The following is a 7,098-nucleotide window of genomic DNA, read 5'->3' on the forward strand; positions in this document are numbered from 1 at the left end:
GAGAGAGAGAGAGAGAGAGAGAGAGAGAGAGAGAGACCTAGAAGGAACAACTGATGTAAAAGAAAAAAAAAGGCACAGTTTGTTATCAATGAAGGGTATATGTTTGCTGTTCTAGCCCCTGGGGTTGTGAAAGCAACCCTGCCTGAGCTGTGTTGGGTAGAGAGGAGAGGGCAGCGTGGTCAGAAGAGAGGACTAGAGAGTCAAACTGTTTTAAAAGAAGCTACACTTTAATATTGTTTGTTTCTCAGAAGAGGGAAAGCATCTCAGGGGTCTAGTGTATTTGTAAGTGGCTAGAAGAGCACAGATAGCATATTTATAATAAATTCATTTGGATTATTTTTCTTCTTACGATATCCTCATAGAGTTGGGTCCATTCTTGAACAGCTTATCTCAAGCTTCCTCCCCAAGCTTCCTTGCTGTTGCTAAAATGTTAAGAGTCATGATAACCATAGCTATAATGACAGTGCAGAGCTTTCCAGTTGTGCTTTTATGGTGGAGTGTAAATGACATTATCATTGCAGAAGAAGAACAAATGAAAATAAGATATAATTAACCCAAGCCTAAAATCCCAGATAGGAAGACTGAGGCAGGGGGATCACAAGTTCCAACCCTGCCTGGACTGTTGAGTGAACACAAATCCAGCTTAGGACCATCTCAAACTAAAAATTACAGAAGTGCCAGGGGAGAAGTTATTTTTCTAGCATTCAGGATTAATCTCAAGTAATGAACAATAAAACAAACTAATTTTTTTAGTGACAAAAATAAGTTGACCTTAAGTGAGGGGGAGAAGCTTGAAAGTTGAAGTGAACATTATATCCAAAACATTTGTTAAAAGGACATTAAGGCTGTTGCTATTTTCCTGTGTTTAAGTAATAAATAATGATTGTACCCTTGTGCACATGTTGAATACCCATTTTTTTCTTTATGGCTGAGTATAGAAATTGGAATCATTTATTATGAAACTGCTTTCACCAAAGAGCAAACTAATTTACCTGAAGTGTACTTTAGGCAAATCTACCTGGCTAAATCTCAACACCTCTCCTAGTGTCAGCTGTCAATGAAATAGAATTGTCTAAGGTCCCAGCCTATGGTGGGTGGTGAAATCCCTGAACCAGTCAACCAGACATGTAAGGAAATGTAACTGAGTATGAACTGGACAGCAATCCAAAAGGGCAAAATTTCATCTGAATTTCTTAACCATTTATATTTAATTTCAATGGACAGTTTATTTATCCACTTTAAAATTGAGTGTCTTTTTTGTGTTATGTATTAAATACATCAACTCATAGTCAAAAATGAACAAATCTGTCATGAATGTTATCCCAACATTTAAAATGTATTTATCACAAATACACTACATATATGAATGCTTTTCAGGCTAACACTCTTCTGGGCTTCTTTTAGATTATTTGTTCATCTTTATCCTTATAAGCATCACCTCAGAGTACAGACTAGTAGTGACTTTATCTTAAAGATAAAGTGACTCTATTAGTTGTCTACTGTTATTGTAACAAATTGCCCTGAACTGGTGTTTTGTAAAACAAAAAGAAACAAACAAACAAAACCTAAAACACACACAGACACACACACACACACACACACACACACACACACACACACACACACACACACACACACACACATACACACACACACACAGGTATCAGTGAGGCATAGGTGGCATATACCCAGCATCCCAGCCCTTAAGAGCTTGAGGCAAGTTGACATCAAGTTTGAGGCCGACTTTTAATACACAACAAATTCTAGACCAACCGCAGAAACATAGTGAAATGTTGTCTCAGCTACTTTTCAAGTATGTTAATGAGACATTATGAGCAAGGCCACTTATAGAACAGTTTATTAGGGCTTACAGTTTCAGAGAGTAAGTTCATGACCATTATAGTGGAAAACATGGCAAGCAGGAAGGCAGACAAGGAATGAACTGGTGCAGCAGCTGAGAGCTTAGATTCTCATCCACAAGTAGGAGATAAAGAGAAAGACACTGTGAATGGCAGGCAACTTTTGAAACTTCAAAGCCCACCCCCACTGGGCACATCTCCTCTAACAAGGCCACATCTCCCAATCCTTCCCAAACAGTTCCACCAACTGGAAATCAAGTATTCAAACATATGAGTCTATGGGGGCTGTTCTCATTCAAACCATTACAATTGGTATTCCACAACAGAGAAAGAAACAACAAACAGAAGTATATTCTTCCAGTTCTGGAGACAGGAGTGTGAACTCTAAGGCCTGATGCCATCACTTTGTCCACCTGTAGTACTAACTGGACGCTTCTTTTGGAAGACACGGGAAAAACATCCCTTGCCTCCTCTGGCTGCTGAAGAGAGCTAGTGCTCTGTGGTTTCTGGCTGCACTCCTCCAGTCTTGAAGGTCAACATCTCACAAACTTCCTCTTTCTGTCTTCCTGTCACCTTCTTTGCTGTGCGGGGTCACACACACACCCCCCATTCCTTCTTATTATGAGGTACCAACAGTTTCATTGAGCTTCACCCAAATAATCCTGGATCTTTCCATCTCCATATCCTTCACTTACCCACATCTATAGAGACACATTTCCCAGTCCTTTTTACTAACTGAAATAATTATTGTGTTCCTCAAAATTATGATGAGGAGAAAGAGAGGACCCCAAAGGATAAACTACAACCTAATAGCTGTCTCATCACCTCTGATGAGCTATTTCTCTACCACCGATAAAATGAGCCAATTCAAGCCTGCAGGTTTATTGGGAAACTGGTCTCAGGAGGGTGAGGACACTGGCCCCAAGCACCAAGGCCAGGGAAGTCACTCTAGATGGAGGAGGGAGAAATGGTGTACTTGCAGAGAGAGAAAAGGAGGAGAGAGAGAAAGATGTCTGTTATATATAGGGAAGAGCCTCTGGGGGAGGGGTATGCCAGGAAGAGACTGAAGGATGCTGGAAGAACCTGGAGGCCAGGTCTGCTTTGATATGCACCACAGTCCCTTGTCCCTAGGTCCCAAACCAAATAACCTCTACCATCAAAGATGTCATGCTCCACAAAGAAGTTGGTGAGCTGTACCTACACCTGACCCAGGACCCAGAGCTGCTGAGGAGGCTCAGTGGAGGCTAGAGTTGTGGAGGGTCTAGGGTGTGGCCCATGCAAGGGGCAGGCCAGCTGGCAAGAGACTGTATCGGTCCCTGTTCCTGGTGCCCCTAGTCTATACTCAGAGCAAACACATTAAAGCTCCTTCTTGCCACCCTCCAAATCTCACAGATCTGGGTTGTAGTCAGAGAGAAAGGAATCTTAGGAGCACAATTTCTACCTCAGCTGAATGAGCACAGAGCCAAGTCTTTCTGAGAGATGTGAGGTCCTGCGTGTGGCATCTCTTTTCTAAGATTAGCTACCTAAGCAGAATTCATTCCAAAGGTACCCCGTGGAAACTTCTGCTAGGACAGTGAAGTTGGAAAGTAAAAGTGAAGTAAAAGAAATTACTTTTAATTGCTGTTGCATGAGTCCGAGCCGTCTCTTCCTCGGGTTGTAAAACTTCTAAACAAACAATAATGCACAAGTTCAGGTGTGTACTGTCTGGTTTTGTGTGTCAACTTGACACAAGCTGGAGATATCACAGAGAAAGGAGCCTCCCTTGAGGACATGCTTCCATGAGATCCAGCCATAAGGCATTTTCTCAATTAGTGGTCAAGGTGGGAAGGCCCAGCCCCTTGTGGGTGGTGCCATCCCTGGGCTGGTAGTCTTAGGTTCTATAAGAAAGCAAGCTGAGCAAGCCAGGAGAAGCAAGCCAGTAAGTAACATCCTTCCATGGCCTCTGCATCAGCTCCAGCTTCCTGACCTACTTGAGTTCCAGTCCTGACTTCCTTTGGTGAACAGCAATGTGGAAGTGTAAGCTGAATAAACCCTTTCCTCTCCAACTTGCTTCTTGGTCATGATGTTTGTGCAGGAATAGAAACCCTGACTAAGACAAAGTGGTGGAAGTCCAAGTTGGTGTGTGAGCACCAGTACCATGGCATCGTTGCAATAAGGATAGGAGGGGTTCATGTCACTCCTAAGCATCCCTGAACTTGGAGCTTTTCCAGTCCAAACTCAGCAGATAGAAAGGTGAAGAAACTGTGAGACGTGAATGCAGTACATCCAATTAAAGTTTATCTCCAGCTAGCTTACAAATAAATGAGACTCAGACTACAGTTGTTTTATTTGGCTTTGACAATTACTGGGGCATAACCCCTAATCTACTCTTCTAACTGCTGGCCTGGGTACCCCCTCAGCCATGTACCCCAGATACTCGCTCTTTCTCCTGGCCATGTCCATCGCCCCTCATAGCAGCTTCCTCTCTCCTCTCCCTTCTTCCTCCTCCTCGCTCTGCTCTCTCTTCCTCTGACCAGATCACTCCATACCCACCTACCTCTAATCCCTCCAGTAATTGCCAGTAGCCAGTCTTATTTAACCAATAGTTTTAAATCAAGGAACAAGGTTTGCACAATGAAAGCTTATAAACAGGAAAAGTCACTCGAATGCCTAGACCTGCAGGTATAGAATTTAGCCCTACAATACATAGCGATAGACCTAACCTCAGCATGTGTACCTACAGAAGTATGCTTTAACTCAGAGATGGAGACCAAAGACTAATGCAGAGATGGCAAAGCCCCCATTAGGGTTAAGTAACTGGACTTTAGGTCCTGCTTTAGGAAAAGGTTTTTTTTTTTTTTTTAATTTTATGTGTAGGAATACTTGCCTGTACATATGTCTGTGCACCGTGTGCATGCCTGGTGCCAGGGAATGTCAGAAGAGAGTATTGGGTCCCCTGGAACTGGGGTAACAGATGATTGTGAGCTTCCATGTGAGTGCAGGAAACCAAACCTGGGTGCTTTGGAAGATCAACAAAAGTGCTCTCAACTGATGAACCATCTCTCCAGCCCCGGAAAATAGATTTTAAAAGGACTTTATAAGACAAGAAATGAAAGAGTTTCATGCAAAATATGCTAGTGCATGTAATGTGGAGGACACAGTGTCTACATCCATACCATCAACTCATATGTCTTGAGTCCAGTCAACCTGTGTTGGAGGTTTTAAGTATCTTAAAACAAAAATAAATAAGTGAAAGAAAGTCAATCTTGATACAATTTATGTACAAACCATGAGAATTTGCCTGAGAGGATTTTTTAACTTCGCCCCAAGACCCAATCAGAAGCCTGGAAATGCTATAGCTATAGCAACAGGTCAACTCAGCAAAGCTGTTTAATCTGGCATCTGCTCTGTTTGGTTCCCTTGGGAACTGGAGATGCTTTGACTTCCCTTTGTCTGTGCAGGAGACCTGAGGAGATGCTGCCAGACTTCTCTCCCCTCAACAACAGTGTCCACTGTGCTGACTGAGTGCCTGAGCGGTAGCGATGAAGCAAGATCACACAGAAATCACTCTAGGAAAATCAGCCGACTTCCAACCAGTTATTTGACAAGGAATTCAACTGCTGAGGTTTTGTTGTTTGTTTTTGTGTGTGTGTGTGTGTGTGTGTGTGTGTGTGTGTGTGTGTGTTTGGTTTTATTTATTTGTTTGCTTTTGCTTCACTTTTACTGAGGTTTCATTTTCCCTTTCTGAAGATGCTGTGAGCGCTTGATCAGATGTGACAATTTTCTTCTAGTGACAAAGTCTGACAGCACTCCTGGCAGAGAGTTCTAAAGTTTACACATAGGTCAGCTGCACCTCAACTTCGGATCAGTTCCTCTTCACCCTTTTAAAAGTTACATTATATTAATCATTTTTTAGTTAAAATGACAAATTGTATGTATTTATTGAGTACCTTGTAATTTTTCTGTGCATGTATACATACCTGTTAAATGTGTATGTTCCCTGATTCATCACAGTAAAAAGTATTTCCCTCTTATTCAAGAGACTGGGGAGAGATGGGGTCACACTGAACCCAAGCTGGCCTCAAACTCACAGTGATTGTCCTGCCTCACCCTCCCAGGTTATGGGATTACTCGGGGGAGCAGGAGGGGATCCATTCAGCTAAATGTGATTCCTTTGAATGCTGAGTTTTTGTAGCTGAACACACTGTTCTCTTGTCTCAACCAATTCAGCTTCAAGCTCAGATCTCTGAAAATTTTGTTTTAACCATCTTCCCTGGATTACAAACCCTAAACATTTCTCAACTTCAAACCAAAGCTTTCAGAGTTGCCAAAACAGTATACCAGGCATTCAGCTAAATCCAAAGAGGAGGAAAGATTTTCTTCTTAAAGACAAAAAAAACAAAACAACAACAAAAATAAAACCCCAGGGCTAAAATCTCGGTTCCTGAGAATCGGGCGCTTAGCACAGGGAGGCAACAGACTCCCTTGACTACAGGTCAAAATGCTCTCTGGATATTAGTGTCTCAGAATAGAATTCACTTAGCAGGATAAAACAATCTTAATCAGCAATGTAGGAAATGGACAATTTTGTTCCTGTAAGCTAAACCACCGGGTGATTTCTATTCAAATCTTCTGGGGTTTAAAACTAAATATTACTCTGTTTTCTTTTTGGAAGTAATGGTATCCACAAGCTCTAACACTACAGTTAGGTCCTATCTTCTCTCTTCTCCCTTCGTGACTTTTCCTCTCGCATCATGGGACCCTATAAGCACTTACAGTCCTTAAAATACTAGTTATAGGTCATTCTGACATTGCTTGGATCCCTTCCAAGAAGAATGTTTGACTTGAAGCATCTGGGGGCTTTTTAGTGCTATTATCACTGCAAATGCATAGCTTAGAATCATCCAGTAATTGGGGTTCTGATCGCTCTCTCACAGGGGGCAAAAGGCATGCATTGTCAATCATTCAAACATTCAGAAAGATGCATCTGCATTTGCACTTTCTGCACCCATCCCTGGAGTCCAGAGCAGCAGAACCCTGAAGGAAAGGGGTTCACACACGGGACAGAAAGGACCAACTGTCAAGAGCCTCATCCACATGTCTCTAGCAGAAGTCTGGGATATTCAAACCACAGAAACCATGAAGAGCACCCTACAAATGACATTAGGTGAAATACTTTTATTTAAATGTATTGGAAGAGAGCCCATCTTTGCTCCAGTGCGTGGCCAGGGAGAGGGCGGCCTGCAGAAGCAACACAGCT

Source organism: Mus pahari, chromosome 1 (assembly GCF_900095145.1).
Source record: "Mus pahari chromosome 1, PAHARI_EIJ_v1.1, whole genome shotgun sequence".
NCBI lineage: Eukaryota > Metazoa > Chordata > Mammalia > Rodentia > Muridae > Mus > Mus pahari.